The following is a 13,457-nucleotide window of genomic DNA, read 5'->3' on the forward strand; positions in this document are numbered from 1 at the left end:
GTGGAATGAAACTAGGTTTCACCTTTGGGAGTCGGGGGCATCTTTACTCTCAGGGGACTCCCCAGGTTAGAAGTCCCCCCACTAGACACCTTTCTTACTCCTGAGAAGGTTCTGTTCCTTTCCCTACAATAATGCCTTATTAATTAGTGAACTGTACCCCTCCTGCAGAACTGATGCTGGAAGCCTTGAGTCTTTTATCTCCTCTGACTCCATCGTGGGATGCACTGTCAAATATTGGTCTAACTATGATCCTCAGTCTCAAAATGTGAACAGCTATTTTCCTTTGTTACAAAAACTCAGTTATTCCTAATTAATAACACTACCTACTTTGTACAGTTCAAAGTACAATTGTATCTGACAGGTCACTTTTTCATAATTTTGGAACGCATTCTCCCATCTGCAAACTGTCAAGACCTTGTACAGTAGGATATGAGGCTGATGTCATATATTCCTTACTAGATTTTTGCACACTAGCTCCTTTTGCTTAAATACAGTCCGAGATGACAAGCACATTCTAATTCCTGTTCTACCACAGCTTTTCCAAGTCCAGTCACCTCTTCATCTTGCAACTCTGCTCCATCCTCCCCTCCTCAATTGCACGAATCCTCCTACCTCTTTACCTGCACAGTCTCTAACTACTCCCCCTCTTCACAGAGAACCTCTGCCCTCATAGTCTCACTCGGGACCTTCATAAGGAACACAGGGAGGAAATAAAGGCCAACCCCTCTCCCTCACCTGGGTTGGATGGGGCATGAGGGCCAGCTCTGGCCTTAGGCCCCCTCATGCTTTTCTTAGGCGACAGTCATAGGATACTGGACTGCTGTTGTGTTCCTCTCTCTGTGTTGTTCCAGGGTCTCCAGCATATCAGTCATGTCACAGTCATGGGACATTCAGATGTACTGACAGAGATAAGAGAGACACCTGATCTCTACAGTCTGCCTCAGAGGCGACCCAGCAGCAACAGCAACTGCCTATAGAGCAACTGCCTATTGCAGCATCATGTATGGAAGACTGCTGTGGGGACAGAACACTTCCTGGGAGGACCCGGTTGAAAGCAAGCATGGCAGCATGTACAGGAGTCTGGGATCCAAGACAGGAAGGAGGCTGAGTTCCCACTTAATAACCTATAAAAGTCCCATATTGAATTTGTCAATGCTTTGTACCCAGAACATTACTTGTATGTCTCAGAAGGAGACATACAAGTGGTTAATAGATACATCGAAAAAAGTTTATTATACCTAATCTTTGATGAAAAGGAAATGTTAATCTTAAAATATGTCACCACATAAATTAGTCTGGACATTATTGAAACAAAATGTAACCTGTGTGTGAAGTGAGAAGCTTGCACACTGCTGGAGGAATGGACATTGGTACAGCCATAATGAGAGACCGTGTGGAGATTCCTCAGAACATGAACACAGATCTGCCCTAGCATCCATCCATTCCAGCACTGGGGCCATTCACAAGGGAGAGGGTATCAGGATGTCCATGAGAAATCTGCACTGCCATGTGTACAGGAGAAGTATTCACTACAGCAAGCTACAGAGTCAACCAATGTCCATCAGTGGACGAATGATGAGGAACAGTATGGGGGCCTCAAAACACTAAAAGCAGACCTGCCAGATTGTGCCTCCAGAGGGAGAGAAGTTTATGCAAATATATGTAAACATGAACATATATATGAATATATACCCATCATGACAGCACAGCTATGATTTCCAGTTACTATGATTTTTATTTAAGAAAAGAAAATAATCTGTATGTTGGAGCGCTGCATGGCATGTAGCATACTTCCCAGGCCCCTGTAACAATTTTTTGGAGATAGTCTAGGCTCAGCCCTGTGCAAACCGTGAATGGACGCAGGGTGCATAAGAGGTCACTGGGTTTTTAAGAGATGGGACCTTAGAGACAGCGTTCACGGTAAAGATCCCCAAAGGTGACTGTCAAAGTACAGCTCTGTCTGGCCCTTACAAGTAGCAGTATTTCTGCGGTCTTCTCATTGGAGCAGCAATGTGCCTGCCAAGGTGGTCAAGGTCTTCGCGCTGCCTCAGACCAGTGTTCTTCCAGAAAAGGGGTCAGTGCTAGGTGCTGGGTACTCTCTGAGTCGGCAGACATTTTTCTTTGCTTCTCCTTCTGCCCATCTCAAGCACCTGTTCTGGCCTTCTGCCCTCTTGGAAACCTGAAATAAACAACATTGTGAGTAAATATGAAAAGGTATTTCCTTGCCTCCTACCATATAATCGACCACCCCTTCGCCATGGCCTGTCCTAAAAAACATCACCTCTGTATCCCTCTTTCATCCAGGATGTTGGGGTTCAACATGGAAGGTCCTGTCACTGTCCCATCCATATGAGGCTGGACTAAGGCTTTGTCCCTTGATTATGAGTGGTTCCAGGGGTTTCTCTTGTCCCCATGCTGTGGCCCAACATGCCTTGGAGGCCACAAAGTAGCAGCAGCAACATTGTTTCTGATAAGTGCAGAAAGGTAAATACTTCAGACCTTTCTGGGAGATACTGATGAAAGTAAGCTAAGCAAGGGATCCTAGAGTGTGGGTCCAGCAGGGGGACGCTGAGTTCATCATGATCCTATCTGAGGGTCTCTGGGTTCATTCAGTAGGTGGAAATGTCTCAGGAAACCATGGCGCACAGAGAGGAAAGCCGTGACTATCAGGGGAGGGCGTCTCAGTGGTTGTCCCTCCCACAGTTCCCTGCTCTCTGCCATACCTGGTGCCGGCCCCGTCTCTGGATTCAAATGACAAACACTTCAGATTTCATGTGGGATCCACTCAAAGGACAGTTGAGCTCACCTTGAAGGTGGCTGGCTGTGCTGGTGAAGTGTGGGCACTAGACATGCAGCCTTCACACAGCTCCCGTGAAGCAGTAGTAGTGTGAGAACTGTCGGAGGCGGGAGTGCAGACAGGAGCTAGCTGAGTTGTTGGGACATGGAAGCGTTACCAAGAGGGGGAGTCACATGAAATATGAAATTACCTTGTTTCAAAATGTGAGTCTTCTCCATTTCAACAAATCTTCAGTACTGTCAAGTTGGGACCAGTCACATAGGGAGGAGGTGGAGCCGTTCCTGTGTGTGTGGAGGGGGATCATCCAGATACAAGTATTGAAAGTCAAGATGACTCATGGTGCAAAGTCAGACAGGCCCAGTGATTGGTACTGGGGTGAGCTGTAGGGGTCTATGGATCTGGGGGTGGGGGACTGTGCAGTAGCCAGAACACTCCTGAGGGTTGCCCCATAGCCAATGGACTCACCTGTCCCTGTCCACTCTACCTTCCCACCTGGGCTCCAGATGGATCCTCCTGCATCTCCGGCCTCCCTTGCTGTCTCCAACCTGATCAGCAACTTATAGCTAGGACATACACAAGGAAACAGGTCAGGCCCAGGGTGGTCTTTGGTGTCCAGTGCCACTGTCTCCTCTAATGGCCCAGAGGCCCATCTGGAGGCTGGCAGCTTATCTGAGGAACCCACTGTGCATTTAAGTCCTGTGCACCTTTGTGGTATTCTCCAGTTTCCATATTCATTGCCAGTATTCTGTGATCTTTCTTTCAGAGTTTCTGAGTGCTTCAGAGTGATTCTTTGGCAGGAAGCCATTCCGGAGTGACTGACCTTCATAGAACTGCCTCTGGAATGTCAGAAGAAAACTGGACTCAGGCTCTTTCCGTCTTCCCTCACTCCTCAGGGCCCTAGCTGACCTGAGAAGGATGAACCCTTCCCTCCTTCCACCACAGACATGGGGGCATTTTCTGCTTACTGTCAGCTAAGGATGTGGACACAGCCACCCATTGGCACACAGCCACTTGGAATTCCTAGCCCGCTCTCTCCTTGGGTGTCTGTGTCTATGCCAAGCTGCTCCCCACTCTCTAGCTCTCTAGGATCAGCCTCCTGCAAGTTCAGTGGCTCCCACATCACTTGAAACAGACATGATAAAACTAGTCTCTCACCCCGGGCTTCCTCACTGGACGAGGCAGGTGACAGACATATCAAAGGAAGCCTTGCTGCTCTCTGGGTTAGGAGTACAGTCTCTAGTCACATCTTTGCTTTGCCCAGAGGAGGATTTTGCAGATGTGAACTCTGAAGATGAGCAAGCCCATAATGAAGTCTTGGTGGTACTACTCTAAGCCGCTCCTGGAGGGCTGCTCATGACGTGAGCCATGTGGACTCCCCGTGGGAGTGCTGTTCAGTGCAGGTCCTCTTCAGGAGGGATAACTTGTCATCCTGACTCCTCTTCAGTAAATACAGGGTGAAAGGCATTCTTCAACTCTGGCCACTTTTTCTCTTTTCCATGACACTCAGGTCGAGCACACAAAGTAAACATGGGGAGACTAGGGGCACCGGATGCCCTACTTAGAGGGAAGGAAGTGCAGGGGTCATGGCACTACTCTGCCAATTGGACATTAAAAGTTCCCGAATGTGTGACTGCATGGGCTGGAGCAAAGTGGAAGCCACCGCCCATACTGGCTTGCCATGGCTCCTCTGTAGCAGTAGAGGAGGCTGTGTGAGTTGAGGGACAAGGCAGGGGCAAGGTGTGTTCTTGGGTCATGAGGGCAATTCCGAGAGGGGCAGTCACATAAAATATGTATTCACCTGTTTCGATGGGGGCACCTTACCAAGTCATCAAACCTTCACTAGTGTCAACTGTGGATTGGCACACAGAAGACAGGAGTGTGTATTTGTGTATTCATCCAGATGTAAAAATGAGAGTGCAGTTGAGATGACGCAGGGTGAAAAGTATGAGGTCAGGAGCTGGTGCTGGGGTGGGCTGTGAGGCTCTCTGGATCTGGGACAGCGCTGCCTAGTAGTCAGGATGCCGCTGAGTTCTTTAGCACAGGCAGTAATCACTCATCTGACCCTGTCCACTTTACTTTCCCACCTGGGCTTTTAATTCACCTTCCATGCATCAGTGTTCTGTTGCTGCCAGCAAATTACAGCAAGAAACACACAGTCCAACAGGTTAGGCCCAGTGTAGTCTTCTATGTCCTGATCCTCTGTCCCTGCTAATGACCCATAGACTCATCTGGAGGCTTGCGGCAGAGATGAGGTTCTCACTGTGCATCCAAGGTCCCATGTACCTTTGGGATTGTCCTTGGAGTTTGCCTGATGATCACCAGTGCTCTGTGGATCTCACTTCTCAGGGTCTCAGAGTCCTGCAGTGTGTTTCACTGGTGTGAAACCACTCTGGTGCCACCATGCATCAAGGAGCTGCCTGTTGGGGAGGGTTAGGTAGATGTTGAGGTCAGAGCTGGCACCCAGAATCTTCTCTCACTCCTCTGGGTCCCAGCTGACCTGCAGTGTGGGACTCCCTCATTACTTCCTCTACATGCACATGGGCGCTTTGCCCTTACATTAGCTAGTGATGTTTACACAGCTTCCCACTGGAACACAGAAACCTGGAATTCCTACCGTGGCTCTCTCCTGTGGCTGTCTGCATCCATGCCAGGCTGCAATCTACTCTCGGGTGTTAGCCTCCAGGGAGTTCAGTGATTTCCACAGCACTAGAAAACAGAATAAAGTGAGTCTCTTAGTGGTGATAGGCAGGATAATACTTGACTGTGCTGGCCCTGTGTTGGGATGATTCCTCAAGCTGATTCCTCAAGAATGATCCACTGGTCCCTTTCAGCAACTCTCTCCTCCATCCTTCTCCACCCTCAGATCGCCATCCTCTGCTATCTACATCTAGTACAAAGTTCTCAGGACTCTCAATAGGAGGACAGATAGTATGTTGTTTGCTTTCTGTGGTGATAGATGTAATGTCACCTAACCCCTCAAATGTATATATTCAGAATGTGTTAACTGAAGGGGACATTATTAACAGCATGCATGAAGAGAATGCAGAAGTGCATCTGACCATCCCACCTGCTTGTTTCACCGAGGTCTCTGTGGTCCTCACTCACTGCCAAGATTTTACTCCTGGCCAGGGGTGGTTTCCTTTAGGCAGAGAGGTGTGGTCTCTTTGGGGGTGGGAGGCAGTAGCATGAACCCAGGAAGCAGTTTTTAATCCCACCCACCAGGTCTTCCCAGCCCACATTATGCTTGTTTTGAGGGGCTCTGGGCACGCTCTGGGGCTGGCCACTGAAGTCTCCTCAGCTGTTTCCAGGGCGGATCATCTGCCGCCTGTGTCTTTTGTGCTGGGGCTTTCGCTCTTGGCTCCCTCACTGGGCAAGGCAGGTGATGTGTCCCAGGAACATTTTCTGCTGTCTGAGTTAGATGTGCAGTCTGTGTTCACATCTTGGGTTTGCTGGGGGCAGGGGCGGCTTGCAGATATGAACTCTGAAAGTATGGAAGTTTTGATGAATTTTTGGAAGTTTTGCTGCTCGAAGCCTCTTTTGAAGTGCTGCTCATGATTACGCTGAAGGTTCGTTTGTTCGGTGTGGGTTCTCTTCAGGAGTGTTGGCTTGTCAGCCTGGGTCCTCTTCAGGGAAGACAGTTTGGGCGGCATTTTTTGTCTCAGGCCACGTTCTCATCTACTAGAGAAAACCCAAAGACTGTCACATCCCTAGACAAATGTAATTTATTAGTGTGTGCAAACGATGGAATTTTATATTTACAGACAGGTATCCCAGTCACCACTCATCAAAGAAGCTTCCTTTGCAACAGGCAGAGACAATTACAAAGTTCCACACCTGGTAGTACACAGAGATTGCGAGTTTACCAAGCCCAAATGAAATGACTACAATGCGACCTCTATACCTAAGGCTCACGGAACATGGTGGAACAAGGGGTAAAGGGAACACTCATGCATCTTTCAGCTCTCATCAATGAAGCTCCCTCATGTGGCAGAGGGTCATGAAGACAAGATGCCACAAATGGCCAAAGCGTAGATAACAGGATTCTGCAGAGTGTGTGTCTTGGACAGGACTCCCACATTAAACTCCACCCACTCAGGGTTTAGGGATCATTGCAGAAGAAGGGGCAGAAAGAGTATACAGTCCAGGAAGGAGGTACATGACCATATAGAAGTGGACCTTGCTCGTATGAACCCACAGATATGGTGCCAAAGAACCATTGGCAGCTGATCACTGCTGGGTGAGGAACAGCTGATCTTAAGGGGAGGGACTCTAGATTGGCCGACTAGACCTCAATGGATAAACTTGTGCTGAGGGAGTTCTGGGGGACAGTAACTCGACTAGATGGGCCTTAACAAAAATAACAGAATGTGTAAACTCCAGTGGGGCAGATTCTACGGGAGGGAACCAATGGGGAAGGGGTTATAAAGATGATTAAGATGTTCTGTATGAAATACACAAAAATTGAATAAAAAAAAACTTAGAAAAAATGCAACCCACCTACTTGTTTAAAACTTAGAAAAAATGCAGAAGTGCATCCTGACCACCCACCTACTTGTTTTCTCTGAGGTCTCAAAGGTCCTCCTCAGTTCATGACAGGATTTTGCCCCTGTGCAGGCGTGGTCTCCTTTGGGAGGGGACATGTGGTCTTCTTGGGGTTGGGAGACAGCAGCATAAGCTGAGAAAGCCATCTCGAATTCTTCTCCCAAGGCTCCTCCAGCCACCTGTTTGCTGCCTTGTCCGATACAGTTTGAGAATATTCGGATGCTGTGTTCTCATCTTGGTCTTCAGACTGGCCGCTGAGTTGCTCCTCAGATGCTTCTGAGGCAGATGAGCTTCCGTCTCTCTGCTGTGAGCTGCTGCTCTCATCCTGGTCTTCCTCACTGCACAAGGAAGGTGACATAGTGCAGGAAGACTCGCTGCTCTTTGTCCTATAAATGTTTCTGGTCACTTGTTTTTTTCATAGGAAGAGATTTTTGCAGATGTGAACTCCCATGATTCAAGAGTGGAGATGCTCTCAATCTCTGCTGAGGTGATCCCCTTGCATTCATCCATCTGAGGACAGTGTGGGCAAGGTTGCTCAGTGCCTGTGCTCCTCAGGGGAGAAGTTTTGTCCCTGTGGGCCCACTTGGAAAGCATGCCATGACTTTGACTAGACTTCTCCCCTTCATTAAGTTTAGGGACAGTGGGCAAAGGGAACATGGGAAGGGTAGGGACACTCAATGCCCTTTTGCGGGGCACAGAAAGGCGGAAGCATGTACAGCATTGTTATCCAAATTGCCCCTCTGGGATGACTGTCGCTCTAGCATTAAATATGTTGCCATAACATCATTGAATTCTTGCAGTTTCAAAGAGTCTTTGATTTCTTGAGGCCTATAGCCCATGACGCACATATCTATGAGAATCAAAAGGTCTGATTGGTGGGGGAGTTGTTCTGTTGTGCAAACTATTGTGGAAGAAGGCTCTATATCATGGTTCAGCCATGGGTGCTGCATTAATTGGATGATAGTGGGCCTCCTTCTGGGAGTAACACTCAGCAACTGGGCAAGGAGATTTTTCAGGTCTAGGGAGAGCTGTGACGGCATGGTGTAAGGTGTTCTGCTTGGTCCTGCAGTTCGCTGTGTTTCCAAATGGGAGCTTCCCTGATACGATGAAATACAGCACTGCTCCCAGGCTCCGGATGTCAGCAGCCAGCCCATCGTATTGTTGGAAACCAAAGAGCTCTGGGGCACGATATACAAATGTCCCATAGAAATCATTGACCCTCTCCAGGGCGGAGTTTTCTCCCCAACCCAAAATCACACAGCTTTATATGACCCTTCCCATCCAGCAGGATGTTCTTGGCTTTCAGGTCACGGTGGGCAACCCCGTTCTGGTGGCAAAACAGAATTGCCCAGGATAACTCTAGGAAGAGTCTGCGGGCCTCCTCCTCCTCCACATGCCCAAGCTTCTCCACATAGTGCTTCAGCTCTCCCCCGCTGGCATATTCCAGTACCAAGCACACATTTTCTACCATGTTAATGACCTGATACAGTTTGATAATATTTGGATGTTGGAGCATTTTCATAATTTCAGTCTCTCGCCTTGTCAGGGAGCCATTGATTTTGGTCTTTGTCAGCACTTTCACTGCCACTTTGGTAGCAGTGAGGCGATGGTAGACAAGTTTCATGTGCCCAAAACTGCCTTTGCCCAGTGTCACTGAGATTTCATAGTGACTTGATAGGGTGTTCTCCTCACACAAACCATCCTCGAGGTCACTCCCCATGATGACCTCACTTCTCTTTGTAGAAATAATCAGTAGCAGCATCAAATAAAATGGGAGAGAAAGGAAGTTAAAAGTAATAGTAGGCGTTGATAGCCATAAATGCATTACAAAATCAGAGATACCACAAATAAACTGTGTGTCTGTATGTTTCCAGGTCACAGGAAAACAAGTGGAAATCATACCCAAAGGCAGGGGTGGAAGAAGCATCCAGGATCAGAGCTGACAGGGAAGAAAGAGAAAGCAGAAGAAAATGGGGCAGCAGAACAGAGATCCTATTTGAAAGGATAAAATGCCGACACACCTTTAGCTGAAGAACCAATAAACAAGGGAAGGCACTGATTGACTGTAATAAAATTAGAAACAAAAAAGCTCTTACTACAGTGGGTGTCTCTGACATCCGGAGGATCATCAGGGACTATTTAGAGACTTTACACTTCTCTGACCTGAAAAGTTTGAAGTAAATAAATTTCTGGACACATTTGACCTACCAAAATTGAGCCAAGAAGATATAAGAGTCAGAAAAATCAATCAAGAAGATTGAAAGAGTGAAAAATAAAAAATAGTGTAAGAAAGAATACCCAGGACCAAAGAGGGTCATGGTGGGTTTACCCAAGAATGCAGGGAAGGTAAGATACACAAATTGATTGAAAAAACACTGTGTTTTGTGGGCTGGAGAGATGACTCCAAGGCTAAGAGCCCTGGCTGCTCGTGCAGAGGACATGGCTCCATTCCCAGCACCCACTTGGTGGCTAGCAGCCATCCAGACCTCTAGTTGCAGGGCATTTGATGGTTTCTCCTGTCCTACCAGGGCATTGTACGGCTGGAGTGCACTTACATAGGTGCAGGCATCACGTGCATAAAAAATAAAAATAATATTTTTAAAATCCTGCACATAAGGCAAAGCAAGGAGAAGTGTCATGTCTCCCCTAGAGAAGAAAGTTTTTCATTTTCTGGGATGCATGTAATTTGCCATCACTGTGTTACATGCGATAATCTAGTCCCCAAAGGACAAATACCACATATGATCCCTTTTGTGTGGAATCTGGGTGGAGGAGGGAACTTAAAGGACGAGGGGCCCTTGAGAGGACTGAAGGGAATTGGGGTGGGTAGAGAGTATTAGAACAGAGCAGGCATTCATGATCAAAGGACATGCATGTATGAGGATGTCACAATAAAATCCCTTACTCTATACATTAATGCACCTGGAAATTTTAAAATAAGAGATCAAAATTTAAAAACAACAAAGGAACATGAGACTCAAAACAAAAAGTGTGATAACTCAGTGTCGAAGTCAACCAGATGATCGAAGTCTGAATTTCAACCAATCACTGACGTCCAAGTCCAAAGAATCACCAGCCTTCAAGTCCAACCATTTGTCAATGTCCAAATCCAACCCATCTCCAACCTCCAAGTCCTACCAACCGCCAACCTCCAAGTCTACCAACCGCCAACCTCCAAGTCTACCAACCGCCAACCTCCAAGTCCTACCAACCACCAAACCTCCAAGTCCTACCAACCGCCAACCTCCAAGTCTACCAACCGCCAACCTCCAAGTCTACCAACCACCAACCTCCAAGTCCTACCAACCGCCAACCTCCAGTCTACCAAACGCCAACCTCCAAGTCCTACCAACCACCAACTTCCAAGTCTACCAACCGCCAACCTCCAAGTCCTACCAACCATCAACCTCCAAGTCTACCAACCGCCAACCTCCAAGTCCTACCAACCACCAACTTCCAAGTCTACCAACCGCCAACCTCCAAGTAACCGCCAACCTCCAAGTCTACCAAGCGCCAACCTCCAAGTCCTACCAACCGCCAACCTCCAAGTCCTACCAACTGCCAACCTCCAAGTCTACCAACCGCCAACCTCCACCAAAGCTCTCTGCACTATAAGGACAAGGAAATAGCCCCAGGCAGTGCATTATATACAGCTGCCTTTAATTCTTCACAGTGGCTCCTTTGTGATGTCAGATCAAGAGGACTGATCAGGGCTGGGCACAACCCTCAGTGGTTCTCTCCTACCCCCGCCTCCAGTACGGTCTATATTACTTTTCTTTTCACTGGACCAAATGCTTGACAAGAAACAACTTAAAGGAGGAAAGCTTTCTTGTGGCTCATACATTGTGGGGACAGGGCAAGCATGGTGGTGGGAGAAATTGGTGGCCAGGGCAGGAAGCCCATGAGGGAGCTGGTCACACTGGCAGTCATCTACTCTCCCTCAGTCCCCTCTCTGACAGCCACACCCTACCTCCAAGCTTTTTACAACTTCCCAATACAGATTCACCTGCTAGGGACCTAGTGATCCAACACATGAGCCTGAGGAGGACACTTCACATCATTCAAACCATATAAGGACATGCTAATAATGTGATAAGTATACTGACAATGATAATAATTATGCTTCATTGCATTATGGACACTGATGCTTACTAGACAGTGAACATCTACAGTGCTGAAATGGCCTTCTCAAACTGTCCCTAATGTTTTATAATGTGTCTTGGCTTTTATAAATCTCATCATAGCTACACTCAAGGTACTCACATGCTTTTGAAAACACAGATCAATTGGTGTTGGAAGGATCGTGCATCTTCACTAATATTGTGATGATGTAATGACTAACCCTAATTTTTGTGTCACCTGAGGCATGTTACATATATGGGACAGAGAGGAAGAGAGGTTCACTCTGACTTCCCCAGAAGTCTTCCATTAAATGTCTCATCAGAAGCCTGGGATGTTAGAAGATAATAGGTTGACATATTCAAAATGATTCCAAAAAAAGCCTGTCAGCCCAGAATCCTACAGAGAGCCAGTGTCCTACCCATAGTCCTGGAAGATGGCACATTTCCTTGTTCCTTAATCCCTCCTGTTCTGCAGCATAAAATCTTTGGGAAATTTATAAAGAGCTGAAATTGAGTACTTGTTCATTTGATGGTTGGGAAGTGGGAGAATTGAGTCTGGGATCTCAAGAAAATTATCACAGAATCCAAAGCATTTTGGCCAAGCCAATTTACTTCTGCAGAGGAGCACAATGACATACCCAGGATTCAGGCAGTCAGGCAGACCTAGGTACTGTCTCACTGGGTTCTTATTCATAATGCAGAAGGAGTCCCTTTCCTCACTCTGGGTGGTCAAACTGCCTCACATTCTGGTAGAAAAAAAGAAAACCTTTAAAACATTGTAGTTGAGAAGGAAAGCATAATTTTTGTTCAACTCCAACACATGTTTAGACCTTAGAGGCATGGTAAAGTTCTGAGCCTGTCCAGAGTTCAGAGTCCTTAGAGCTGAGAGGAGGCTTCGTGGAGATTTCAAGAGACTCAAAAGATGTAGAATGCAAATGACTTGGGAATACTTTAACATTTTAAAAGTAAAATACTTTCAATTAGGGAAGACTACACATTTCGCTCATGTTTCCCAGAGAAGTCAGGATCCATGTGTCTGCTGATTCACAGTGTTAGCAGGGCAGCCTTCTCACTCTAACATGGCACTTTGCTGTCAGGCCTCATTTGGGGAAGACAACTCATGTCAAATCCTTTCCTCAAGTAACGCATAACATCGTGATAATGAACCTCATACATATCCCTTTAATCTCCTAAGATCCTACATCAATACATTTGCAGGCCTCTCTCTGACCCGCAGGCTTCTCTCTCTGGGGTAAGTCTATCCTGCCCTCCGTGCCTTGACTCCCCCAGCCTCACTCACCCTCCCATCTCCCCCGCCTGTCTCTCCTCCTAGCCTGGGTCCCTGTGATCAGAGGCGGCGCCCAGATGGCGGCGCCGGTGCGATCGGAGGCGGCGCCCCGGCGATCAGCACCACGTGAATGGAGAGCGGCAGCAGGCGGCGCCCGTCTGAGCGGAGGAGCGCGCGCCCGGAGACTGCACCGGAAGAGTGGACAGGCGGCCGCCGCAGCTGGAGGCGGCTGCACTCAGCATGTGTGAAGTCTTTGGTCTAATTTTCTAGCACCAAAGAGTATAATAATAAACTTGAGTGTTGTCCATTATGAATGATTTCTTGGCTCTTTCACAGTGGGGCAGGAGTCGTGGGATGTACCACAGATAGCGCTTAGCGGCAGCCGTTAACATTACAGCCTGAACCAAGATTAACGTTCACTCCCACCAGAAGGACATCGGCTGTATCCACGTTCAGGATAAACATCTTCCTAAAGCACAGTGTAGAAACCAATTCTCTGAGAAAACCGGCTTCGTTTAGCAGGATTAATTCCCTCTCCCAGCTCTGGAAAGGCTGTGCTAAATCCGTCAGACACATCCCTGGAAAGCCAGTTCCTACGTGTATGCATTCGTAGGTATCTGCCTCTCTGTCCAGCTGGCAAGATGTTATTCATCCGGCAATGCAAGATGAAATGTAAAATTGGAGACAGATTGGATTTAGTAAGTTTTTT

At 47.5% G+C, this 13,457-nt stretch overlaps 1 long non-coding RNA gene across 3 annotated transcripts; it reads right to left on the reverse strand.

The window, feature by feature from the left end:
- Positions 1-1,201: 1,201 nt before the first annotated feature.
- On the reverse strand, positions 1,202-4,853 carry LOC103735758. Of its 3 annotated transcripts, XR_001872483.2 has the most exons (6): positions 3,953-4,853; positions 3,480-3,633; positions 2,988-3,360; positions 2,724-2,894; positions 2,282-2,467; positions 1,202-2,179 (listed from the first exon to the last, which is right to left on the reverse strand). It is a non-coding gene; the product is annotated as an uncharacterized LOC103735758 (long non-coding RNA). The 3 variants fall into 3 exon arrangements; XR_607347.2 differs by having other exon boundaries at positions 2,282-2,894; positions 3,502-3,633; XR_607346.2 differs by having other exon boundaries at positions 2,282-2,894.
- Between the last annotated feature and the right edge of the window lie 8,604 nt (positions 4,854-13,457).

Source organism: Nannospalax galili, unplaced genomic scaffold (assembly GCF_000622305.1).
Source record: "Nannospalax galili isolate Female #2095 unplaced genomic scaffold, S.galili_v1.0 scaffold596, whole genome shotgun sequence".
NCBI lineage: Eukaryota > Metazoa > Chordata > Mammalia > Rodentia > Spalacidae > Nannospalax > Nannospalax galili.